We start from the raw sequence: 27074 nt of genomic DNA, 5'->3' as shown, positions 1-27074 counted from the left end.
CGGAGGCAGCTCTTTTCTGCTCACGCGCAGGCCCTCGCCGCCGCCTGACCGCTGGATTGCCTCGCTCCAGGAGGGCGCGGCTGCCTACCCCTACGCTGGGGAAATCAGTGCTCTCGACAGGGATAGGGGTCTGCCTGCCAGGAGCCATTCGGGGCCCACGGGGGAGCCGCCTGGCCCTCGTTAGGCAAGGTCCCTGGGAAAGCTGCCCCCCACAGGAGAGCGTGTTCCCGCCCGCGCGCTGGACGTGCCGGGGAGCACAGAGAGGCTCTTCCCGCTCGCAGCACAGATGGAAACGCTCTCGCTCTGCGGCCTGGGCTGGGAGGCAGGGGAGGGCCCCAGAGCCCTGCCAGCCCGCAAAGCTGGGAGGATTTTCCTCTCAAAAACGATACCGCTGATTAAACTGAAAACTTCTAAGGTCACGGAGGACGTTTATCCGGGCTGGGGCGGGGAATGGGAGGGCTGGAGGCGTCACCTGATGTTATAAGCTACTAAAAGGCAGCGGACTCTGGCCGGGAGGCAGGCGCTTCATTGCAGCTTAGGGATGAATACATAAACCTGGGCGGCTATTTTTACACTGGCTGAAACAGAGAGCGTGTGTGTGGCAGGGGAGAGGACGCAAGCAGCCCTCCCCCATTCATCCCCTGATCTTCCCCTTCCATCTGGAGAGTTACTCCTCAGAACCGAAGCATTTTTATTTTTATTTTTTGAAATCAGGGAAGGGAAAAGGATGCAGATCAAAACGTTTCCTAAATGGTAAAAATAAATGAGATAGCAGCATTCTGAATTCTCACGCCTTGGTACTCTCAGTCCTTCCTCCCCTTGTGTGCCGTCTTTTGAAGTCCAAGGTTGTCGGTCTGAGTTTGTCTTTTCCTGCTCAGGAAACATGGAATGGCTTCTGCAAGGTTTGGGCCTGCAGAGAGCTGGAGGAGACAGAGAAAAGAGGAGACTTTTTGCCAAAAATGCATTCTCGAGCCCGGCGTGTGCCTGTGCACTGTTGAGTGTGACTTTGTTCTGTTAGGACTTAAAAGAAAGCTCTGCTTCTTTAAATAGGAATTTTCAGACCATGATAAGCACTGAGAAAGCAGAAGGTTGTCCAGGAAGGGTGGTTGCTTTGAATTTTCACCTGATTTAGACCCACTGGAGCCATTGCCTGTGCTTTCTTGTCAGAATAAATTTGGAGCTGAACTCACCATACCCAAGAGGGAGGCGTGCTCGGGGTAGGGCTGTGAGCTGTATGGGGAATTCTTGCTGACATCAAATCGTTTCAGATCACTCAATTTACTTCGATTTCGTTCAACGTCATTTCATTTTCTTTCCAAGTCCTCTAAGAAGTCTGGAAAAGGAGACACTGAAAATAATTGCAAAACTTAAGGCATGAAATGAAATATCTCCTAAAATTAAAGTAAGGTTGTAGAGATTCACCATCTTAAGGATTTGTATAGATGACCTTTTAGCAATTTTTCATTTGAGAATTATGGAACTACAAACACACACACACCCCAAAACCCCGCAAAAAGGAAACTTCATCAGGAAGGGAAGGTTACCTGCAAAGCTCTTCATTCAATGTGTCATTTCTAAGATTCACTAGATTGGAATGAGGATATAGAGTGGGAATGTGTGGGGTGGGCAAGAAGCAGGGCATAGGGGGAGTTTTAAATGTGTTTCATCCATGACTAATGTCTCCAACAATGGGGAATAAAACAAATTTTGCCTTTTGTAAAGGGAAATTGAAATTCAAAGTTGTGGAGAAACATTCCTACCCTGGGAGTCTTGACAGCCTCCTAGGGTCCAGCACAGCTGGGCTCTTAGAAATTCACCTACTTCTTCCAAAGGCAGGTCAAAAGAAGGTGTTGCTTTATTGAGATAGTACAAATCAAGGACTCCTTCATAGCAGAAAACCCCCAAACACCTCTACTATTTGTGTGCCAGTAACTTCCAGCCAAGTTTGAGGAAAGCCCCAGATTATCATTATTATTGTTTGTTTTCATATATGTTTGTTTATTCTGTTTTGCTTTCTAAAACGTAGCAGAACTTGTACGTCCAAATGTATGCACACCCTGAGAAAACTTTCAAACCACTGTTTAAAAAGTGGGAGCAGGACCATTACCTTACATCCCAGAGGACAATTCTAGGCTAGCCCCCTTTTCTATCCCTAACAAGTTTAAAGACAGTATATCTCACCTGTGGGCAGGCCACTCCCTGTCCCCAGTTTCCTTCACTGGCCTGTCACTCTGTATCCATAGCAACTTAACTCAGCTCTGAAAATCAGGAAACCTGGATCGTGAAGAGGTTAGGTCTCCTGAGAGATTAAAATCAACAATCTGTCTTTTTAGATATTCTGTCAAGAGATCACATTTATTTTTAAGAAGCAACATCTAAGCTATCCGAGTTCAAAAATCACTTTCTTTTTTGTAATACAGCACAGGAGAAAGAGTTCCGGAAGTGGCAACTTAATTTGTATCTAATTTCAGCAAAATAATTGCACACAGCTTCCAGCTTGAATGAGCAGTGAGGTATAGCTCCAAGTAGTTACTTATTTTAGTAGCACTCCCTCAGGATGAATGCTAGCTATTTTCAGTTGCATGTGGGAAAACCAAAGGCGCTGCCAAGCTGTGGCAAGTTGGCATCATGTGTGAGCTGTCAACCAGGATACTTACTTTCACTCAGATTCATTTCTAACTTGCAGTTGGCATGTGACCTTTTTCTTTATTCAATTTGGGGTCCTGAGCACTTCCTTTCTCTGCCGCCCTACCTTCCCACCGATCTCTACCCCCACAGGCAGCTTTTGGCTGAATCCATTTAATAATAACAGTGTGAGTGCCAAGTGGGTTGTATAAAATCCTTAGGGAGAGCTGTGAAATGAAGCACATTGTTCTTCAGGGCTCCTAGGGACCAGAATGTACCCATCAACAAAAACTAATATGCAATAAAATTATATGTCTTTCTCTAATTTATGCAGAGTGGGATAATGCTGCAATGAGGCCATAAATAGCTCTTGGTATATGCCGTAGGCAGCCTCTAAAACAGCCCCCAGTAATCATCACTTCCTGGTATTCTGTCTCATGTAACCTCTTCTTCAGCGTGGGCTGGATGGACCTGGTGCTTGGCTTTAAACAAATTGAATACAGCAAAAGTGATGGGATGTCACTTCCAAGATTGGGTTACAAAAAGTCTCTCTCTAAGCCAACTGCCATGTTGGGACCTGCCCCGTGGAGAGGCCTATGTGGCAAGGAACTGATGTCTCCAGCCAGCAGCCACAGGAGTGAACCTGGAAGTTCACCCTCCTTTGGTAGAACTTTGAGTTGCCTTTGGTCCTGGCTGACACCTTGGTTACAGCCTGTGAGACCCTGAGCCAGAGGACTGCTAAGTTACAATTGTGTTCCTGACCCATGAAAACTATACGATAACACATGTTGACTGTTTTAAGCGTCTCAGTTTTGGGGTCATTTGCTATGCAGCAATAGAAAACGAACACAGTATATTCCCTAAAGCAGACAGACCCTCCTGCTCCAGTAACCCCACCAGAATTCTGTCTCCAGACTTACCTCCTGCTACAGCCTCTCTATCACCCCTGGGGACACTTTTGGGGCACATTTTACTCTCAGGTGTCTTTTTAGGAGCTATTTCTTTTGCTGAAACAACCAGCCACCTCTTCTTCACAAGATAAATTCCTGCTCATCCCTTGACACCTGGATCAGATGTGACCTCTGGAGAACCTTCCTAACTCAGCCAGGCAGAGCTCCTATATCCGGCCTTGGGGTCTCCACAGCGCTTTGCTTCTGCCTGTGCTGCAGCATATCCCATGGCACTGTCCTTATTGGTAGGCCTGCTAGGCTGCAGCTCCAGGAGCACAGGAAATGTTTCTTCATCTTCCAATCCCTGGTGCCTAGCACAGCACCATGGTAAAACATCATTCTTGGAACGGATTACTGACTGTCTTGCAGGAGCAGGGATCCCAGGCAGAAGAGAACATCTGGTAACTAGTTCCACTTTCACCTGATGCAGGGATCTTATTACAGCATCCTCAAAATGTTTGGAAGAAGACCACTTTGGGTAATTGGACTACACACACACACACACACACACACACACACACACACACACACACACACATATATGCACATATATATATATTCCAATATTATATTATATATTATATTAAGCATCCAGTCAGCAGATTGAATGCTCTAGCAGCCAGCAGTGGTTTGAAGCTCTCTTGATCTGATTCCAGCCCCTTGATCCATCACTTAAGGTCAGGGGGGCTTGAAAGTTGACAGTTCTATAATTTGAGTTATCATCATTTCAATCCATGACCTTGAAGTTGATATGTCCCAGGTATCATGGACATGCTTTACTTCATTTTTAGAGCAAGCTAGAAAGAAACCATGAAGGCATCCAAAGGGACAAGTTAAAGAGACATCCTTAGGGACAAAGCTGAAAGAAAGGAAGGTTGTGCTTTTCCCTCAGATGGTGATCTAGCCCATGAAGGGAAGGGCTCATAGCAGGGCAAGGCTGTTGGAAGATCTTTCAGGAGTGGAATATGTTGTAAGCCTATCTACCCCATCATCATTTTCCCCTCCATTGTTCCTCTCCTGGACCCCAATTCACCTGCAGCAAATAGCTTCCTAACTGGTCTAATGACATTTAGTTATGACGTTTTCCAAGTTGTTCTCCACAGGGAGATCAAACTCTTTCTGAAATGCACATTGGATCACATCACCTGGCCACTTCAACACTTCAGTGGCTCCCCGTGCATGGCCTTCCCCAGCCTGATTGAGAATCTCACCTCCTTGCTGTCTGCACTCAGGTCACACTTGCCATCTTTCATGGCCTTGAATACACATGTGCAGCCCCACTCTAGGGGATGCCCAGGACCCACTGGGCTTAGTTAATCTTATTGTTCCTTCAGATTTTATTACACTCATTTCCTCAGAGATTTCCCTGACGTCCCTTATTAACCAAATCCCCTCATTGTATACCCAGGACCCCACACATTGCAATGATGTTAATTTGTGTGTGTGTTTGATCAAGGTCCTCTCCTTTTGAAGGCAGGGACCATGCCTGCCTTTGCTGACCCTATATTCTTGGTACCTAGCATAACCTTGTAAAGAGCAGGGATTCAATCAGTATTTGTTGAATAAGTGAATGAATGAATGAATGAATTATGGGTGCTCTGTGAGGGTACCTGGAGGAAAAACAGAAATGTGGGAAGAATGAGAATTTAATGGAACCCAAAACTGGGGCATAGAAAAGTAATTTGAAGTACACCACCATCCTAAAATGACTTTTGGACTTTCTTTAGACTGAGTGTCAACAACATTTACAGTTAGATGTAACTCCATTCCCCCAAGCTACAGCAGCCTCAGGGAAAACCTAAGATTTCAAGCTGATTTCCAGAGCCTTTGGCTGTGCTTCCTACCCCTGCCACCCCATCCAGCCACACTAGCCCTCCCTCCCTTAGATGCTGATGCTGGCTCTCCTCTGGGGAGGGGAGGAATGGTCGAGTTGGGGGTGGATGACACCTCAGGCCCCCTTACTGAGAGTCTCCATGTGTTACTGCCACCCCTAGCACAGCCCCCACAGCTTTTATCCCAGCATGATCTACTTGCTGCCCATGGCTCCACTCTGCTGCATAGGGCACCTGACGGCCACCATTGCTGTGACTGCCCTTGCTGGGGCCTCTACTCTTGGCGGTGGGGGATTTTTTTCTACAAGCGTGGAAAGCTTTTCAGCAAGCCACTGGTGGAGCAATTGATTCCCCTCTTCTTTCCCTTAGATGATTCCCACCCTTCCTTCATTGTCATCTCCCTTAGCAGTTTTGTAGCAGGCAAATAATTTTCCCTTATTTGTTCAAAAATCTTAAATCTAGGAGTATAGGACCTGCTAATTGTTTTTATTTCCTAATTTCTGTTTCTTTCAGGGCTCAGGGAGGACTGACAGGACTAGAGTTGACAACCATTCATCCAACAAACATTTACTACATGAGGAAGAGAGGTGATCAAGGCACTGCCCTTGTCCCCAGGAAGCTCGCCAGTGCATGGGACTGCACAGGTGTCTTCACCTCTGCATTAGGCATTCGATTTCAGGCCATGGCTGAGCATCCATCCTCTCTATGCTAATTTTTTCCAAAAGTCAAGAGTTTGGAAGAACACTAATGTGTTTTTCTTCCAGCCTTTCCTATACAAATGACAACATCATTACCCTCAGCTTTTAAAGTGCAAGTCTGTACAGAGATCCCAGAGTCAAGGAGGGCGCCTGAGTCATTTGAAATAATTACCTTTTTTTTTTCCTGCCTGAGTCTTGCATATCTGTGAATCAGCAATGTGGAAACTGGGCTTCAAAAAAATTAAGAGAGGCTTAAAGTGAGCAAAGCAGAGAAGAGCATTGGCAAGAGCTGAGCGCTGCCACAGCAGGAACATCATGCCGATCGTCATCTAAGGGAGCTCATGGCGCTGTCTGCCTCCTCTTAGCAACATCCACACAGGCTGGTACAGTCAGATCATTGTGACTTGGACAGGGATGAAAATACTCAGCTGACACCAATAGCTCCCAGCACAGCCAGGGTATTCTAGAGGTGTGTGGTGTCAGGACAGCCTGTGTAGCCTCATTTATTTACCTGAGTCATCTGAACAAAGCGGTAACTGGCTTTGCCTGGCTCTGGCAAGAACTCGCAACAAAGCCAAAGCCCCTTCCTCCACGGCCTTTGCTCCTGCAGCACAGCACTGGCATCTTTTTAGCATCATAGACACTGTCACGTGGCAATCAATGACAGATTAACTGTCCCTTCCCTGGGCCACAAGCTCTTCAAGGCGGGAGCCTCAGCCCAGTTTCTTCCATGTCTCCAGTGCCCAGCACAGGGCCTGGCTTCTAGCTGGTTTCTGATGAATAAATGAATGGCTATAGAGATGTACTCTTCAAAACACAAGGGGCTTCTATAGTGGCAACATGTTCAGTAGCACAGTGCTGTATTGGTTCTTTACAGCTTGCAGGACCCAAAGAAGGAATGATTTTTGTTTCCCGGGAAAGGTGTACCTCGTGGGGGCACTGCTCAAGGGAAGGTGCCCACAAGTTGGGGATCAAGGGAGGCACAGGTTGATCAAGGCCCCTGGAATTGAAATGGAGGTGTTCATCCTGCGGAGGCTCCGAACATCTGAGGCAGAGCCTCGATTCTCCAGGAAATTGACTTTGCCGGAGAACAAGGCTGGGGGAGGCAGGCTGTCCTAGGGGAGGAGTCGTATTTCAGCCCCACTGAGACCCCAAAGGCGCACTCCCATGCTTTACCCCAGCTGTCCACGAGGGGGCAGGCAGAGGCAAGAGAAGAGGAAAGCGGGCGGCTGGTCAGGCCCAGCACATCCAGCCTGACATCCCACACGCTGGGCCGCCTGACTCAGACAAAGCCAGGCCGCTCCTCCTGCCTGTTGTGGCCTCTGTGATTTTATGTGGTTTGGCCTGTGACATCAGACACCACGCGACCATGGTAACCAAAGTATACAGCCTGGAGTGAATGTTAATAAACAGGAAAGAAACGATACCTGGTGTCTTGCTTTACTCACCATTTGCGGTCTTGTTATCCACGCCTAATGTCTCCTTTATTACCACGAGCAATCGAGATGTACCTGAATTCAGCAACTTTTAAAAATGAGAAGCTAAACTGGGGAAATGTGAGTTGGTTTCCTTGTTTAACTAACTTTGAAAATAGTGCCATGAGTGACCACTGCCTCTTGATATCCTGCTCAGCACTCCTGTTACGTACAAACATGTAATTTAAAGGGAAAATTATTTCCTTGACAATCCCCACATGCCGTCAAAAGTCATTTTCCCCAAAGAAACGTCAGGTGATGGAATCCCTTAATTGGGTAAAGTTTTTCCTAATATCCTCAAGGATTGAAGAAAAACAGCACACCTGTCTTCCTATAAAAATTATCATCCTATACAAATTAATGGGCCCAGAGGCCCAGATCTAAAACAAACTAGGACTGAGTATAAAGGAATAAATGTTTTACCAGGCCAGATCACAGAAGTGAAAATCTTTGTGTAGAGATGAGAGCTGCTTCATACAACATCAGAGAGTTTGAAGGTTATAGTTCTCCTGCCTACCAAGAATATCTGATTAGAAGCTTTTAAAACTTTGCCTTAGTGAAGTTAAAGACTCTTTAATAAATTGCATCTTTAATTAGAATAAGAACAAACCAATCATATTACATGAACCAATAGAGAATGATAAAACAGTCCTAAAAGAAATGGTTTTCTAATGGAATCAGAATTCATATGCAAACCTTTTCATGCTGCAGACTTTTTTGAAAAGTCCCGATTTCATTCCAATAGTATTCACAGCTGAGAAATATCTTTTAAAGATATAGCATGATATCAAGTTACTTTAATAGTTTGCGAAATGCTCTCAAGAATTACCTAAAAATATGCAGTTTCTATGATACCATAGATGAGTTCATCTAAAATTGTTTGATCTTCAATTAAAAACATAAACACACTTGGATATATTTGGACACAGATGTTGCCAGAGTTTCCAGATTTCATTGTTCAAAGGTATTTCATAAATATGAAAAAATGCGTTCAGAAGGCGTCCATCTGATTGGGTATTCAGGCTTACAAAGAAAGTAATTACAGGGGCAGAGACTGGGAGTCAGCCCTCATTCATCTCAATTCTCTCTCACATATCAGCATAGCTTGACCTTGATTTTTTAGATGCAAGTAAAGGACATTGATGTAATTCAAATAAATTAGTTTTTTTCAAATATCCTGAGGAGTCTGGAATCAGACATGACAGACTTGATGGACAAAAGCCTGAAGGAGAACCAACTCTGAAGTCATCATAATGGTTCTAAAAACAGTGTCTTTCCTTCTTATTGACCTAAATTTTCATCTTCTTTCTAGGGAACATTTGCTTGCCAGGTCCTTGGAAAAGGTCCACCTTTTGGCTTCTCCTCTCCCTTCCTTCTCTTCTGCGTTTGCGTCTTCCATTGAGATTCCCACCAGGGAATGTCGCTGCCGCCATGGCATCCTCTGGTCAGCTGAAGTGACCTTCAACCTTCCTTGCCTTTCTCTGAGGGCAGGGGCCTTGCTTCTCCCATTAACAAAGCACTTTCGGGCAACTTTTAGGTTTCTTCACGGTTGATTAAACTGTGTTTATTTAGGACCCTTCTCCTCTTTCTGTGTCCGGCTGCTGACCTTTCTGCTGGTTCATTGTTGGAGGAGAACACTCACAGGGCAGTCTATCTGACTGCTTGTTAGCAGCTTTGGTAAAGATTTTGTTCTGGAAAACGTTTAGCCTGTTGAAATACTAGTGCATCTTCAAAGCATATGACGTTTTGCTTGGATAGTGTTCAGAGTTGCTGTTACTGGGTAAGGCCAGAAGCATGTGAAAGAGAGAAACCTGAGGTAGCCTGTGAGCTGTAACTGCTAGCATCTCCCTTGAACCTGGTGCATGTTGATCTTCTTGCATGAAGCTCCATAAGGCTTCACTTGGTATGTTGTGGTTCTTTTTTTTTTTTTTTTTTTTTTGAGCTGGAGTCTTGCTCTGTCGCCCAGGCTGGAGTGCAGTGGCACAATCATGGTTCACTGCAGCCTTGAACTCCTGGGCTCCTGAGCAGCTGGGACTATGGGCGCGTGCTGCCATACCCACAAAAAAAAATTTTTATTTTTATTTGTTTGGAAAAAGGGTTTCCTTATGTTGTCCAGGCTGGTCTTGAACTCTTAGCCTTAAGCAATCTTCCAGCCTCGGCCTCCCAAAGTGCTGCGATTACAGGCATGAGCCACCACTCTTGGAGATTTTTAATAAGAGTAGATGGACATGGTTTTGTTGCTTGGAAATGGGAAGAAGAGAGAAAATGAGGCACAGAAAGTTTTGTTGAGTGGCCAAAAGATAAGCCAGGACAAACACTTAAGCCAGAACTCCATTTTTGGAGATTCTTGTCTGTAGGACAGCGAACACCCCTGCTGCCACCCTGCCCTAGGTTCTCAGGCAGGCTCTGCTCCCCAGTAGCCCCCACACTCCGAGGCCCAGCCAAATGCCAGTTCCACCACATGCAGGCATCAGTTCTTTCTCTAAGCACTGTGACATGTACTTGCTATACCTCTCAGAATGGAATTTTTGTGTTTTGCTTATTTGTGTATGAATCTTGTCACACTGGCTTGATTGCAAGTGCTTGGAGTATGAAATGTACTTCTGCATGCCCAGAAGCATGTGGTACATATTTTAGTGAAAGCAAATGGATAAATGGAGGTGCAGAGTGATGCCATCCCTAGTTCTTCTCTTTAATGCCACCTACTCACTTGGATAACTTGCCCTCCCCATTCCTCACACTATGCTCAGCTCCCAGCTTCTGCAATTGGTTTGGCCTTACTCTGTAGTTTGGTTATTTGTCCATCTCACCTTTATATCTCTGCCTAGTCATTGTTACCCATCTTAGATGATAAACTCTTAGGGGACTGAGGTTCCACTTAACTCCCTTTGCCTACCACTTGACAAAAACACAGGGCATGACTAAACACTTAATGGACTTCAGAAGATGATACTTACAATCAGAGAAGTGAATCACTAAATCTGATCGTCCATCCTCTCAGAATGAAGGTTGAATGGTTCAGGACTTTGTGAAGTTCTTAGTCACCATTGCCCCGTTCCTCATCATGAATCTTCCCCTATGCATTTTGTTTAGCTGCAGGATAAACTAAGAATAATATTTTCTTATTCTTAGAAAATAAGATTAGAAGACTGCTTCTAAAGGCCAGGTTTCTCAACAGCAGCATGTTGACATCTTGGGTTGGATAATTCTGTCGTGGGGGCTGTCGTGAGCGTTGCTGGACATTTTGCAGCATTTCTGGTCTCTACCCATAGATGCCAGTAGCATGCCCCACCATTTTCAGACATTGCCAGAAGTCCCTAGGGTGGGCTGGGGGAGCAAAGCCCCTGGTTGAGAGCTACTGCTTTAAGGGATAAAGGTGGAAGAGGGAAGCCATGGAAAAAAGGAAATGATAGTCATAACTAGGTGTTCTTCTTCTCTTTGGAGGTTTTTGTTTTGTTTTTATAAAAGTGAAAGCAGCATGGTGTTCTGCTCTGACAGCTGGGAGAGGAGAGTCTTCCAAATGCATTTAAATTATACAGCATTTGACCACTTTGCCCTTTTTCTCCCCTTAGGGGCTATTTTTTTTCACCATTAGCACTAGGTTGGACCTGCTTTCTGTGGCTTGATCCCATCTTGTTTTAGGAATAGCTTTCTGGAAGCTCTGACGGGCACATGATGACTTGCTGGGAGAGGCACCAGTGGGCTGCTTTGCTGTCCTAGGGCCTGGACACTGCCCTCATGAGGATACTGTGTTTAGGACTCTGCTTTTCCACTTTGCTGATCTGGGAACTAGATTTTTTTTTCTTTTCCCTGTGAATTAGTAAGCCACTGGGAGCAATAATTCACCAAAACTGGACTCACCAGACACTGGGCTGCACACCAGACTATTACAGTATTGCTTTAAAATGCGTATCCCCGGAGCCCTCACCCGGAGTTGGAACGTGGGCAAGCAGCATGAAATGTAGCCCAGAGTGCACGTAGGGCCCCAGGCCAGTGGGCCCCAGCCCTGGCCCGGATGTCTGGCCCTTTCTGTCTCAGCTGCCAAGGGGATGACCTTTGTGGCCAGGAGAGGGTGGGGCAGAGAAAAAGCTGGGATTTAAGAGAAGAGTGAGAGCTTAAAGATGTGCACGATCTTTAGAAATAATTTGCGGTGTCTGCTTCAGTGAATGTTGGTGTCCCAAGGCAGAGTGCCAGTCGTTCCCGGTGGACACCTTTCCAGAGTGGCCTTCGGTTATCAGGATGACCAAAGAACTGCAGTAGCTGTGGCAGAGGTGGAGTCAGGACAGAGGGCGTTGGTTGATTTCAGGAGCTATTCTCACCAGGCTGTGGGAAAGCCTGATGAAAATGCTCTGCTTCTGTATGGAGCTCATCTCCCTAGAGATGGGCACAGTCACTTCTGCCCTGAGCGGGAGCTGCTCTCTGGCTGAAAGGGGCTGTGCCTCCCCGGCACAGGCACTGGTTCTGCAGATCCCCCAGCCCTTCCTCCCTTGTAGACCACCCTTCTTTGTCATCACACTCTGTCATCACATGCCCTATTTATTTATTTATTATTTTGGACGGAGTCTCGCTCTGTCACCCAGGCTGGAGTACAGTGGTGCGATCTTGGCTCACTGCAACCTCTGCCTCCTGGATTCAAGAGATTCTCCTGCCTCAGCCTCCCGAGTAGCTAGGATTACAGGCATACACCACCATGCCTGGCTATTTTTTTCTTTTTTTCTTTTTTTTTTTTTTGTATTTTCAGTAGAGATGGGGGTTCACCGTGTTGGCCAAGCTGGTCTCGAACTCCTAACCTCAAGTGATCTGCCCATCTCAGCCTCCCAAAGTGCTGGAATTACAGGCGTGAGCCACCACGCCTGACCCATGTGCCTTTTTTTTTTTCTTTTTTTTAATTTCAAGGGTCTGGTCACCTGCATTTGCTAACTCGGTGAATGACCTCCTGCATTCTGGGTTTGTTTAGCAAAGCTCCCAGAACCTAGAGACCAGCAGGGCTTACTTCTGAACAGAGCTGCAGCCTCTTTGCTGCCCCTGAGCTAGAGCAATGGGTCACGAGTGTTCTCTAGGTTTGTCCCTTGCTTTACCCTGTGGGATATTCCTTCTCCGGAGATGTTTTCTCTTTGATTGTAGCTAAAGCTGACAGATGTTTCTGCTAAGTGGATGGTGAATGCCTTTGGAAAGTTTGTATTTCTCCCAATAGAGTGGCAGGAAAAAGAAAGGAACATTGTGGTCTCCGTGTTTTCAACCAAGGAAAGTGGAAAGCGGAAAGCCATCTCTTTTTCTATGCTGTCAGGGTGCCTGGTTCTGTCTTTTGAGCCCTGCCCATCTTCTGGGTCCTGGCCAGAGCACATCTCTGCTGGGCTGGCAGCAGATCCTCAGGATGTGGAAATGCATTGGCTGGACCTGTTTTTGTGTCAACGAACCAAGTGGGGCATTAAGCTAACCACACGGAGAGGCCCTTTTCTCCCCTTGACTCATTCTCACATCCATTGCTGGGCCTTTGTCAGAGAGTCCTTTGTCACTTTTGAAAATGTTATTTCTTAGGAAATAAAAGAACAGTGTATGGCCATGGTTAGTTTTGCTGGTAAGTTCTATTACTTGACACACAGTTACTGTAATAGAAAAATATGAATCTGATCAGTGTGTTAGGAGGTCTGTTACTACCACAACCATCATCTTTGTCCCCAAACACCACGATCCTGTACTTTAAAAGCATGTTCTTCAAAAGCCATTGTTGTTGGGGAAGCAGGACAAACTGTGCTTGTCTAATGCTGATTTCCTCTAAAAACGAAAGAGAGGAGAATGAAATGAAGCCGTGCAGTTCCAACAGAGCTCTCTGCAAGTGTTGTTTCCATACTGGTGTGTTTTGTCACTGATTTTGGTCAGGGATGTTCAGATTTTCTGTTTGCATTTAATTTGCATTGCTTTTTGTTCAGCCCTGTATAGGTCCACGTTCTTCGCACTCATTTAAGTTGAATGTGCCTCCTTAAAGGTGTCTCCGCATCTTCTGAGGACATGAAAAGATGCAGGTCAGGGATTTGACAGTGGGGTTTTGAACCCCAAGGATCAGCATGGAGCAGCTTTCTGGATCAGTAATTCTACTCGTAAACTTTTGGGAAATGTTATTTTTATATTAAGTGGTAGTGTAATAATGGAGCTGAGTGCTTAATTTGCATGAATTTTAAAGATAATGTTCAATGCATCGAAAATATTCAATGCTTATAACAGGTGCCATAAGTGATCCCCTCAGATTCCTGAAGTGGGTAGAATTATGAGTCGAATTGTGTCCTCCCAGAATATGTTGAAGTGCTAATCCTATCCCTCAGTACTTCAGAATGTGAACTTATTTGGGAATAGGGTGATTGCAGTTGAAATTAGTTAAGTTTAGAGGAGGTTACACTGGAGTAGTGTTGGCTCTAGTCCAATACGACTGGTGCCCTTATGAAAAGGGGAAATTTGGACACAGCCATGTGCAGAGATCAGGGTGATGCTTCTGCCCAAGAAGGAATGCAAAAGATTGCCAGAAAACTGCCAGGTAGGTAAGAGGCCTGGAACAGATCCTTCACTCACAGCCCCAAATTTTAGACTTTTGGCCCCTAGAACTGTGAGACAACAAATTTCTCTTGTTTTAAGGTACTCAGTTTGTGGTACTTTGTGACGACAGTTCTGGCAAACTAATACATGTGGCCATTCTCTTCTCTTGCTGAGGGTGCTTTATTGACAGAGCTTGAGGAACACTGAACTGGGTCATGGAAAGAGCTTAATTTTGGAGTTCAGAGAGCCAGCTTTGGATTCTGGCCATGCCACCTACAAGTTGTGTGTCCTTGGGCATGAATCCAAATGTCCTATTGTGAGCATAAGCAGGAGGGTGCGTGTAGTAACACCAAGAATGGAACCTGGCAACCTGGTGGGTTCTCAATGGATGCTATTCTTACCTTGCCTTTCCCTTCTGAGCATTTGTCTAAGAGATGAAAAGCTCAGAGCCTGGAAAAGTAAAATGCCTTGTCCTCAGTTACACCATGAGCTGCTGCAAGGCTGGATATCAAGTCCAGGCCACCTGATGCCACACCTGCTCTGTGGTTACCCTTGATGTAGTCTTTGGTGATCCTCATGTCCCCATTATAAAAATTCCCCACATATTGTGTCCTATAAAGAATTATAAAGGACAATCTCTAGGTCCCAGATGCAGTTTCTACCATTAAGTGAAAAGCACCTGCTCCTGAAAGGTTCTTGCACTACCCCAAAAGCCTTTGTAACAAAATTAATGCCCCAATGTCATTCTCATTTTTTACATATTCTTGACACATAATTGTTAGCATGAGTTGATTATTGGCTCATGAAAACTTATATTTTATTAAAAGGCGTTTTGCAATGTTTCTTATAGGAAAAAAGGTTTTGCATCTTTTAAGAAGGAACGAATCAGAGTCACAGGGTTGATGGAGGTTGTGAAAACTGCAGAGGCCTGTCCTGCAGGAGCACAATCTGGTTGCATGGTAATGAGGCATAATAAACAAGGGATTCAAGCAAAGCCACTGGTGGTGACTAATTCCAGATGCTAGGTGGCATGCATGCATTACATCTTTTTAACAGAATAAAGCCACGGAGGAGAAATCAATTTGCAGATTCAGGAATGTTGCTGAAGTTATGTTCCAGTGTCGATAAAGATCAAGGGCTGGAGTCCAGCCTGCATGGATCCTGCCTACCCTGAGGAAGTCAGACACACTCTGGAAAGAGCTACAGATCTCCTTCTCCAAAACATACCCCAATACATGTCTCTACAAAACGTTTCAAATAATTACCAGGGGTTCAGCCCCTCTCCCAGGCTCCCTTCGACTCACTCTTAGGTCCCTGAACTCCAGGTTAAAAACCATCCACATTTCCCTTATTGGCCTCCCTCAAAAAACAAAAACAAAACAAAACAAAACAAAAAGAAAAAAAATTAAGTCCTAGCTTAAAGGACATTTTATGACTTCTCTTATATTTTTTGTTTTTGTTTTGTTTTGAGACAGAGTATCACTCTGTCGCCTAGGCTGGAGTGCAGTGGTTCACTGCAAGCTCGGCCTGCCGGGTTCACGCCATTCTCCTGCCTCAGCCTCCCAAGTAGCTGGGACTACAGGCACCCGCCACCATGCCTGGCTAATTTTTTTTTTTTTTTTTTTTTTTTGTATTTTTAGTAGAGACAGGGTTTCACCATGTTAGCAAGGATGGTTTCGATCTCCTGACCTCGTGATCCGCCTGCCTCGGCCTCCCAAAGTGCTGGGATTACAGACATGAGCCACCGTGCCCGGCCCATGACTTCTCTTTTATTTAATCACCAGAGGCAACTCAGAAAAAAAATCATGTGGCCTGAAGCAAAGAATAATCATCGATACAGTAGTATTAGTGGGAGAAACTAGAAACCACGGTTTACTGAATGAAAAGGTCTATCAGAGTCTGGACGCCTGGCTGGGTTTTAGGCTCTTTCAAACATGTGGTCATGTGAGCATGAGTGAACTTCTCTTAGCCTCAGTTTCTCTATGAATGCCTGCAGAAGTCACAGCACCCACCTCACAGCTGCCTTGTGAGCAATAAATAACATGTAGATCTCAAATCACCATGTGAACTGTCAATGAACAGAAAGCGGTATCATTCATACGAAAAATAAACTTAGTGACAAAAACACTTAAGCATTTATATTTTTTAGAACTTTGTTCTAAAATTTGAGAATTTTAATACATTGTAATAAAAAATATATTTCATGAAAAATCAAGAGAATGAAAGATTTGATCCTATTCTATCCGTGTTTGAATTTTTATGTCTAGAGGGAAAGCCTAACCTAGAAATTGCAAACCAGTCCACAAGTGTGTTGTTTCATCTGCAGAGTGTTAAGCAAGCTTTGTTTTGTTTGTTTTTTAAATAAATTGCCAACATTTAAAACTGTAAGATTTTCCCATTAAACAAACCCTGAGCCAGGTGTGGTGCACACCTGTAGTCCCAGCCACTTGGGAGGCTGAGGTGGGAGGATCGTTTGAGCCCAGGAGTTCAAGGCTCCAGTGAGCCATGATTGCACCACTGCACTCCAGCCTGGGTAAGAGAGTGAGACCCTGTCTCAAAAACAAAAACAAAAAACCCCAAACCAAAACAAAAACCCAGGATTTTCAGTTTCTTTCAGAAAAATAAAAGCAGAATTCATAGCACAACTGGTTGGGGTTTTCTACAGCCCACTGTGCCCACTCCTGGGCTGTTTGCTACCCTGGGCCAGCCACAGCCAAGGTACCTCCTGGTGTCACTTTCCCACCAGGAGGCCTAGAGTTTCAAGTAGCTCCTTCCTTCCTTCCTTCTTTCCTTCCTTCCTTCCTTCTTTCCTTCCTTCCTTCCTTCTTTCCTTCCTTCCTTCCTTCTTTCCTTCCTTCCTTCCTTCTTTCCTTCCTTCCTTCCTTCTTTCCTTCCTTCCTTCCTTCTTTCCTTCCTTCCTTCCTTCTTTCCTTCTTTTTCTTTCTCTCTCTCTCTTTCTTCCTTTCTTTCTCTCCTTCCTTCCTTCCTCCTCCTCCTTTTCTTTCTTTTTCTTCCTTCTTCCTTTCTTTCCCTTCCTCCCTCCCTTCTTCTCTTTTTTCCTTTCTTTCTTTTCTTTTCTTTCTTTCTTTCTCTCTCTCCTCTCTCTCTCACTCCTCTCTCTCTCTGTCTCCTCTCTCTTCTCTCTCTCCTCTCTCTCTCACTCCTCTCTCTCTCTCACTCCTCTCTCTCTCTCCTCTCTCTTCTCTCTCTCCTGTCCTCTCTCCTCTCTCTTCTTTCTCTCTCCTCTGTCATCTCTCTCTCTCTCTACTCTCTCTTCTCTCTCTCTCTCTCACCCAGGCTGAAGTGCAGTGGTGTGATCTCAGCTCGCTGCAACCTCCACCTCCCAGGTTCAACTGATTCTTATGCTTCAGCTGCCCAGGTAGCTGAGATTACAGGTGTGCACCACCACGCCCAGCTAATTTTTGTATTTTTAGTAAAGATGAGGTTTTGCCATGTTGGCCAGGCTGGTCTCTAACTCTTGGCCTCAACTGATTTGCCTGCCTTGGCCTCCCAAAGTGCTGGAATTACAGGCATGAGCTACTGTTCCTGGCCTCAAGTAGCATCTTCCTAAAAAAAATTAAACTTGTAAGGAAACAGCCAGTGCTTGAGACCAAACATGGGGTGTGTGGTTGCTTGCCCCTCAGCTTAGTTTTACCCTCGGGTAAGGCTCCTTGGCCCAGATGTGGGGGAACACTGCCTGGGTAGAGGGAGACTTTTTCTTCTAAAATGAGCACAGGATCCTTGCGAGGACTAAGTCAGATGACATATGTAAACACCTTGCCAGAGTCAACATTCAGGAAATGGTAGTTCTGAGCAGGGGCATCCCAGACCACTCAGGACATCACGAGATTCTGACAAGTAATCTGCACCTCCAACTCCAAGGAGCAATGGTCAGAGTTGGTACCACATCTGTTTGCCAGGATCAGCTTGAGGAAGAGGGTACCCCGTGAGACCACAGTTTCTGAGGAAAAGGACACAGGCCATGGGACTGGAACCCAAAGTGGAAACAGACCTTAAGTGCTAACATGGATGCCTTTTGCCTTTGGTTACTCACTCCTGTGTAATAACAAGTGTTAGAATGTCCAGGGAAATGTGCTGAGCAGAACTGTCTGTTTTAACAAGGCCACATGTAGCAGAGTCGTTTACCTGAATTTGCTCCAAAGAAGACATTACCAGTGATCGCCTGGTGCATTGGCCCCAAGGGCTCACTTCCAGAACAAATACACAACCAACTTCCTACAGAGAGCCCATGGCCAGGGGCCTGTAAACCTAAGGAGGCCTGGGCTTCTTTGGTGTGGGAGGGAAGCAGCTGCCAGGCACTGCTATGGGCCTGACTGGCATTATCGTCAAGGAAATCAGCAGTCCCCAGAAGCCATGCCCAGAAGTGATCTCACTGCTTTCTTCTCCCTGCCAAGGATTCTACGCAAGTCTGTTTTATAGGAAGTTGCCTTTCTTTCCAGCAGAAGAGGACCTCCCCTGTGTCGAGCAAAATGTGAGTGAATGATTACTGGCAGCTGTAAAAGGATCTCATAAAGCATCTCTGTGATCCCCCCAAAAGGACCTGATTTTTATACATTTGCCTTTTTAGTTCACTTTGCAAGTACAAGGCTGTTAAAGTCACTTAATGATGCCAGGGGTAAAGTTCACTTTAGGAAATGGGGTAGCCAAGGATTTGGGATTTCCCCACACTGTTTCCTTCTCCATCTCATGAGCTGACAAAAGCAACTCTCTGAGTCCCATACCCAGGAACTTGTACTGAGAAAAATAATCCATATTTATTTGCTATTATAAACTAGGGTGGTCTTCAGAAAGAAAACCAGGGCTTTTTCCCGGGTGGGCCCTGCCCTGGAGTGGGGCAAATGATGTGGCAGTGAGCCCCATACTGGGGATGTTGAGAGGAAAAGGGTGCATTTTTGATGGGAAACAAGAGGTCATCTCAGTTCGAACTGTAACCAAGGCGGAGATTCTGAGCCAGGGTAGGAGAGTCCACAGGCTGCCCAGAGTCAGGGAAGTCTGGGCTGGAGCACATCTTGGTGGTCACTTACGGTCAAGATCCCCAGGGATATCCCCTGCCTGCCCACACCCAAGGGAAGCTTTTTCTCTGTTGAAATCCCGAATTTCCTACAGTGGCTCCAGTCTCCAGAGATTCCCTGGACAGATGCTCTCTCCAGATGAACTTTGTCCTCTGACTTATAACAATCACAACTGTTCCCCACATCTGCTTCCAGGAGATCTCACTGGCTGGGGTCACTCAATCAGTATAGAGATGAGAATCTGTCCTCCAATAAATCTTGAGCTTGGATGGCTTCCTACTGCCCTTTAAGCCTGTATCCCTCTACCCCCAAGTCTACCTCCTTGATCTCTGGGCAATTGAGTCTGGACGATAGTTACTCTCTCACCTCCAAATCTCGAGTACTGCACCACTTAGCAAATGCATCAGGTTTAAAAATCCTGCCACTTAACGTAGGCTTATTTTCTGTCTAAAATGTGCAGATGTTTAATTGTCTCATCTGTGAAATGATGACGAAAATAGCTTATCTGGTTGGACCAGACAAAACTGAACCTGAGCATTTTTCAAGATCTCTTCCGTCTCTGGAATCCATGATTCTGAGATATTTTCAAATATATGCACTAAAAATGAGTTTTTCTAAAACCAAATTGTGATTCATGTGAATTACTAACGACTGAACCAAATACAGCAGCTTATTTAGTTCTGGCCTCAGGAGAAATCTTTTTTTTTTGAAACAGGGTCTTGCTCTGTCACCCAGACTGGAGTGCAGTGGCACAATCATGGCTCACTGCACCCTCGACCTCCTGGGCTCAGGCAATGCTCCCACCTCAGGCAATTCTCCCACCTTAGCCTCCGGAGTAGCTGAGACAACAGGCGTGCGCCACCACACCAGGCTAATTGTTTTATTTTTTGTGGAGATGGGGTCTCACTATATTGCCAGTGGTCCCAAATCCCTGGTCTCAAACAGTCCTCTCACCTCAGCCTCCCAAAGTGTTGGGATTACAGGCATGAGCTACCACTCTCTGCAGGAGAAACTTGTAATTTACTTTTAGGTGAAAAGTCTCTTCTCCACTAAATACTGCATAAAAATGGCAAGATTCTCTACTGAATATTAATGTGACCGTAGCAAACAAAGGAAGAGACTATAAAAGTCTGAAATGTAAATATGTGGCCCACTATTCCAAAATAGTAAATGTAACAAAAGGAAGAAAGTCAGCCTCCTCCACCCTAGTGCACCAGGCGGCCTAGGGCAAGCCACAGAAATCAGCCCCTTACTTCCTTTCCCACCATCCCACCAGGCAGCATCTCTGCCTTTGCTCACATTCTTCCCTGAGTCTTCAGAGCTCCCCGTCCTGCTTCACCTGTGTGAGGTTTCCTCATCCCTGCAGCCCCCACAGCTCACATCTATTTTTTTCTGAAAACTTTGCGTAGCCCGCCTGCCCTCTGGGCCGGCTGGAGGTCATCTCTGCTTCTCAGGTTCCCAGCCCCTTGTATGCTGTGACAGCACTCGCCACCCGCTCCTGATATGGCATTGCATGGTTGGTACGCACTTGTCTGTCTCTGTCACTGGACTTAAGTTTCTGGAAGGCAGAGACGCTCTCTGTCATCATTCCCATGGCCCTTACACAGGTTAGACATCCAATACATTTTTATGAAATTTAAATGAATTGAAGAAGGATGACAATTTTCCTATCCAGATGTGTATCTCTACCACAGATTATTGGAACAGACTGTAGTGCGAAAGTGGCAGTGACTTAGTCAATGTAGTCAGTTATTCTGAACGTTGGCACCATTGACATTTGGGCTGGATAATTCTTGGTTGTGGGGGGCTGTCCTGTGCCCTGCTGGATGTTGAGCAGCATCCTTGGCCTCTCCCCAATGGATGCCAGTAGCACTCCTCCTCCTCCTCTTCCTCCCAAGTTATGATATCAAAAACACTGGCAGTATCCCCAGTCATTGACAATGTCTCCTGAACTACCCCTGGTTGAGAACCACTCATGCAGGTGATTCCCAAAGGAGGCTGAGAGGAAGTACCAGACATGATGCTCAGTGATGTCCTACACAGTGTCCTGACTCCTAGAGTCACCGTCATTTTAATACAACAGTGCACAGCAGCCACTTACACCTCTGGCCAAATATTTCTCCCTGACAGGCTATCACAGTGCACGCTAGTCAAACACTGGAATTTTCTTTTTTGAGATGGAGTCTCACTCTGTCGCCCAGGCTGGAGTGCATGGCAAGATCTTGGCTCACTACAACCTCTGCCTCCTGGGTTCAAGCAATTCTCCTGCCTCAGCCTCTTGAGTAGCTAGGACTACAGGCATGTACCATCATGCCCAGTTAATTTTTGTGTTTTTAGTAGAGATGGGGTTTCATCATGTTGGCCAGGCTGGTCTCGAACTCCTGTCCTCAAGAGATCCACCCATCTCGGCCTCCCAAAGTGCTGGGACTACCGGAGTGAGCTACCACGCCCAGCCCAAATGCTGGAATTTTCTTAAAGGAGGTGGGGAAGGAAGGAACTGAATAAGGCCTCATCCCCTTTGAAATATAAATACCTTTGTTTAGGAGGTTGTGGTCTTGGAGCACAACAGCTACTAACAGGTGCCTGGGGTCATGCCGGGAAACCACAAGGGCAAAAAGTAACAACAACAGCTGATTTGAGAGACATATTTTTCCTTAGAAGGTATACAGGGCCATCACTGCTTGAAATATTCACACATACAAATTCAAGGAAGGGGCACACCTATTTGGCACGAGCCCTGTGGCTGTGGTTAGAGAAGATTTGAATATTTTGAGTGTGCAGGAAGGTGAACTTCATGTATCCTTACCTTAGCTTCCTTAGGCTGGGGCTATCTGTCAGCTACAGAGCAGCCCACAGGCAGGCGGAGCTGTGATGAAGCACATTTGTTCAAACACAGCAAATGGTGTTTGAAAAAACCACCACCCTTGCTTTTTTATGAAGCTATTACACTCTGTCATGTCAGGGAGCTAAGCCCAAGTGATGCCCAAGTGGCCATGATAGACTCACACTACAGGGCCTGGGAGAGCAGTGGGATTGTTTTTTTTTCCTCGTTGAGGCAGTAAAAGATTGATTTTTGAGGCAGTGACTGAGGCATTATGCATTAATGACTACGCAGGGATTTTCATTCACATATCACGCACTGACAGTGGAAACCGAAGCTGCTGTGTAAGGTGCTGGCTCAATGCCCTTCCATGACTCCTTCCTCATCACGTCATTTGCCTGCCGAGATGCCGGGGCCTTCCGAATCATGGGGTCGATTGAGTAAAGGGCCCATGGTTTGGTGCAGGGCATCTCGAGCCAACACACGAGAATAACTGATGCAGCTGCTGAGATGAGAAAGTCTGCCTCAATGCTAATAACTCCACCTGGCTGCTCTCACATTTGACTTCTTGTATTCAGATTTGGAGAGACAGCTGGGAGCCTCTGATGAGAAAATAAAAAATTTACAACAACAAGCAAGCTGTCCTCTGACACCAGGAGAGGAACTCGCTTCAGCCCTGGCAAGAATTGCAGCTGGACTTTGTGAGGCACTGTTTCATCAGATGCCAAACGTCATAGCAAGGGCAAGAATGACAAGAATTACAGTTTCTGCCCTGATGCACAGGTACTGATGGAAGAGATATTTCTGTGTTGATTTTGCACTTCTCAGGGCAAATCTGCAAAATAGATATCAAAGGAGATGTGGGCACTGGGCAAGGAGCCACACCAATCAACCATATAGAGCAGTCTGGAGGAGTCTCTCCCCATCTCCAACCCTCAGTTTTTCCCACCTGTTAAACACAGGCCACAATGTCTGTGCAGCCACCTCGCAGTGCAGTTAAAAGAACCGGTTTAAACAGTGTTTCTTAGCTTAGAGTCAATGGCTGAACAGGTTGCAGAGGGGCTGTAAAATCCTGAAATTTGCATGAAGCAATTTTTCCATATATGTCCATGTGCATCTTTCTGAGGAGGGGTTTGTCGCTTTCACTATATTCTTAAGAATATAGTCACTCTTAAGAGGTTAAGGGCCACTGTTCTAGGTAATGTGTGAAGGTGATGTATGTGTCCTGTAATTGAGCTATTATCAGCAAGCTTTTTGAGGAAAAAGGGACACAGAGGAGCACCTATTATGTGTTAGGGACTGTGCAGGACACACAGAGAATAGAAAAAAAATGACCCTGGCCTTCTGGAGCATATGATAGACTTTAGATATGAGCCCAAAACAGATTAAAAGTTAAAAGGAAAAGCTAAGTATAGGCAACACAGGTGAAAGGTCAGAAGAATGTAAGTGCCCCATAGAAGGAAAGAAATGGACTTCCAGCTACAGTGGGTTTAGGGATGGACACAGAGCGAGGGTGGGAATGAGTACAGGGAAAGGCAGGCAAGAGCATCTGTGGAAGAGGGATGGCCGGTGCAGCAGAGCTTGCATGCTGAGTTGACACGCTCCATGCCAGAGACCCTTAGATTGGGACTAAGTGTCACCGAAGAGAAGGCTGCGTTCAACAGATGTTTCTCAGGGTGACAGTTCATCCCAGGTGCCCTCAGACCCACATGACCTGCTCTTGGTCCTTCAGCCTCCGCTCTGCAGATGGGGCTGAGGGGCCCACCCAGAGAAGCCCTGTGGGGGAGAACAGAGCCTGCCCAGGACAGATATTCTCCTCCTTAGGAGCAAGTCCTCTTGACCCCCACGTTCCAAGCAGGAAGCTTTTCACATGTAGACTTTCTTCCTGCTGTGATGCACAAAAGCAGCCTCTTCCCAGTTAACAAAGTCTGGTGGAGCCTCCTGGGGCCATGCCTAGCACATCGTTACCCGAAGCAGACTAGGCAAACAAAGCCCTAGAAAATGAGAAAAAATGGAAATGATTTGATATTTTAGAAAAAAATATTGAAGTGTTTATCGTGGGGAAAACTGGAACCCTGTTAATATTTTTACTAGTATTGTATGGCATGGCAGTTTCTAAATTCTGCATGTGGTGGGGCCACTGTAACTCTTTCTGGGCGAGGACTCTGTGATGATTCTACTCAGACCCTGGCTCCACAGACTGGCAAGGCCGCCCCTTCCCAAATCAGCAAGTGTCCTGGACCAAATGGTCATTTCTCCACTCCTCTGGGACTCTGGAAGAGCATTCTCCGAGCTCTTGGGATCTTGCCTTGGCTCTGTGGATGTAAAGATCCCAAAGTCTTTCTAGAATGTACTCTTGAAGACTGAGTTGACTCTGGAGATCAGTGTAGGATCGCTGTCCCCACTTTGCAGCCCCAAACCCACTTCCCAAGGGAGTAATTCATTACCTGCAGTCCTGATTACTCAAAGGGAATGTCTAATGACGTCTGCTCTGCAGCACCCAAGAACCTGAGACCAGGACTCCTGGCCTCTTTTCAGAAAGAGTGGAGTCTGCCATTTCCTGACCACCGCCCTGTCCTCAAGGGCAGCTCATCTCCCGTGTTACATTCCTGCATGAACCCCCGCCCTGATCCTGTGACTTGTCATGTGCCACAGTGCCATGAGATTTGTGTTACTTTGCTTCTGTTCCTGAAAGTTATCACTTCCCCTTTTCATCTTATCACTGCCTGGCTGAATGATGAGGGTGCCTGAGGGGAACTGGGTGTCTTCTTTCTGTTCGCGGGTACCAGAAGCAGCGCACGCAGGGCCAATGGCTTCAGTTATAGCCACTGGGATGAGGCGTGATTCCTACAAGCCAGAAGAGAAAGACAAGCCTGGGAGATTTTGTCTCAAGGGAGAGACCTCTTGGGGAGAGCCAGCTTCCCATTGCCCCCTGTACTGATCTGGTTTTAGCATTCCTCTCAAACAAAGCCAGGCAATATCTTTTGGGCTCTCTTTTCTGCACTAGGCTCATCAGATGGAGGAGGGGACTCTGGCCCAGCAGAAGGCAGCAGGAGTCTGGCTTTGGCTCTCAGTCAAGACTCCTTCCAGTTCACTTGCTCCCTTGTTGTTTTTAATCAGTCAAAGCCAAGAGCTCCAGATGAAAAAGAAGTGGGGAGGGAGAAAGGCTAAACCTCAGTTCAAGTTAAAGCAGGATTATTTATTTTAATTATTTATTCATACCAACTTCCAGCACAGCACCACATACACGATGGCTGGTATTTAGAATTTCTCAGTCGTGTCTGATCAAAGCTTAACAGTTCCTGGGTCTCTTCACTTCCACAGAATTCTACTTTGGTGGGGTGTGGTGGGGTGGGGAGGCAGGAGTTCGATGTGGGAAATTAATTTGGGCTCAGAGATTAACAATGGTTAAATCTTAGTGTACCTCACCTGCCAGGTAACATGGTATGGTAAACAGTTTTGGTTTTGGCTGGCTGTGCCCTGACCTACCTCTAAGAATTACTTATTCTACATATGGAAAGTTGTTAGTCAGGGTGTCTGCCTTTCTCTGGCCTGGGATAATGCATGTGAACCACATGAGGTCGGTCAGATCCTCCTTCCTTGGAATCTGACATTTGAACAAAGTCATCAAAAGATGGAAACCAACTGGAGCTCATTTGTGATTCACAGTTGTGTAGCCAAGCGACCCCAATGAGGAGGTCCTAGGTCTTGATTCTGTGCTGCTTCTTGCCTATGGCATCACCCCGGTTCCTGTTTGTTCTTTCCTAGTTTCTGGACCTGATTTCCAGTTGAGCTATTGAAAGATCAGCTGTTTTTCCAGTAAATTCCCTTTTGATTTAGATGAGCCAAGGTCAGTTTCTGTTGCTTGCTACTCAAGGAGCTCTAACTACACCCACAATGCACCTTTGTTTCTCAGAATCCCTTTAGTCACACACAGGTTTCAGAATGGTGCCCTAAAATTGTGCTAGAAGCAAATAAAATCTTTGTGTTGACTTGGACTGTGTTGTAATCATTTCCTACAATTTATTTCCTTAATTGCCAAGTTCCTACTAGCTAGTCATTGATTGTAGTTTGTAGCCTGCCTTTTGGTTTCTTTCAGCATTTTTTAGTTCATGTCACGCTTGGCCAAAACTCCCCACCCCATTCCTGGGACCAGGCTTGCTTTCCTCATGGTCTGCCGCTTGACAATCTCCAGGCAGAAGACACTCAGATACCTGCTAGGGAAACAGAAACCTGGACAACATTTCTATAAGCCACATTAGAAAAACTATCAGCAAGAGCTTCTAAAATGTTCTTTCTTTTTGAACTAGTTATTTAGCTAGTTTGGAAACTTACCCTAAGAAAATTGTGAGAGAAGCATAAAGATTAAGTATATTTGTTACAGTGTTATTTTGTAGTAGCAAAAACTAGAAAACATTTCCCAGCAACAGAGAATCGCTCAAGTAAACAATGATATATTCATATGACAATGTGTGATGTATCAATTCAAAATCATGATTTTGTAGATTATTTAATGCTGTGAGGAAAATTCTCACAATATCTGTGCACCAGGAGAGAAAAAACAAACCAAGGCACAAAACTGTACGCACAGGGTAATCTCAACTTTTTTTTCTTTCAAATTGGGAAGGACCGCACCAACATATCAGCAGTGGTTAACTCTTGGTGGTGTGATCACGAGTGTGTTAGCAGGCTATACACTCTTTGAAGGCAGTAACTCTGTCTTGCTTAAGGTTATAGCTCTAATTCTTAGCTCAGGTCCAGGCACATAGCTTGCCTTGAGATAATGAATGAGCTTCTTTATGTTTTTCCATAGTTGTACTGCTAGAGATCAATAGGTACCAAAATAGTCCTACTTGAACTTCTCCCTCTTTGTGAAACCTTCACTGATCCTCCCTGCCCTTCCCAGAATCCCAAGCCCAAAATTCAAATCAATCACTCTTAGCTCCAAAAGTTTCTCTTTACACCTTTATCAGAGTATTGGCTCATCTTGTCTTTCTCCAGGAGATGATGAGTCCCTTAAGGGAAACAACTCTAAATCATTTTGTATTCTCAGAGCACTTAGCAGTGTCCAGCACACTGATTCCTTCTAAAAAAGTTTTATTTTATTTTAGA

The 27074-nt window shown here is 45.6% G+C and overlaps 2 long non-coding RNA genes across 2 annotated transcripts in view; one reads left to right on the top strand and one right to left on the bottom strand.

Annotated features, from left to right (window-relative positions):
- The window catches only part of LOC107970825 (uncharacterized), a 56236-nt gene extending 29398 nt beyond the window's left edge, over positions 1 to 26838 (top strand). The window contains exons 3-4 of the long non-coding RNA XR_008547165.2: positions 5921 to 7661; positions 22541 to 26838. This is a non-coding gene — a long non-coding RNA (uncharacterized LOC107970825). The remainder of the gene's footprint in view (positions 1 to 5920; positions 7662 to 22540) is intronic.
- Positions 661 to 7412, bottom strand: LOC129143549 (uncharacterized). Its single transcript, XR_008547163.1, has 3 exons — positions 6278 to 7412; positions 1191 to 1348; positions 661 to 920 (listed from the first exon to the last, which is right to left on the bottom strand). It is a non-coding gene; the product is annotated as an uncharacterized LOC129143549 (long non-coding RNA).
- Positions 26839 to 27074: the final 236 nt, after the last annotated feature.

The sequence above is a fragment of the Pan troglodytes genome, chromosome 2 (genome assembly GCF_028858775.2).
Source record: "Pan troglodytes isolate AG18354 chromosome 2, NHGRI_mPanTro3-v2.0_pri, whole genome shotgun sequence".
NCBI classification, from domain to species: Eukaryota; Metazoa; Chordata; class Mammalia; order Primates; family Hominidae; genus Pan; species Pan troglodytes.
Note: the sequence above shows the minus strand (reverse complement) of the source record. Positions and strands in the feature narration are given on the sequence as shown.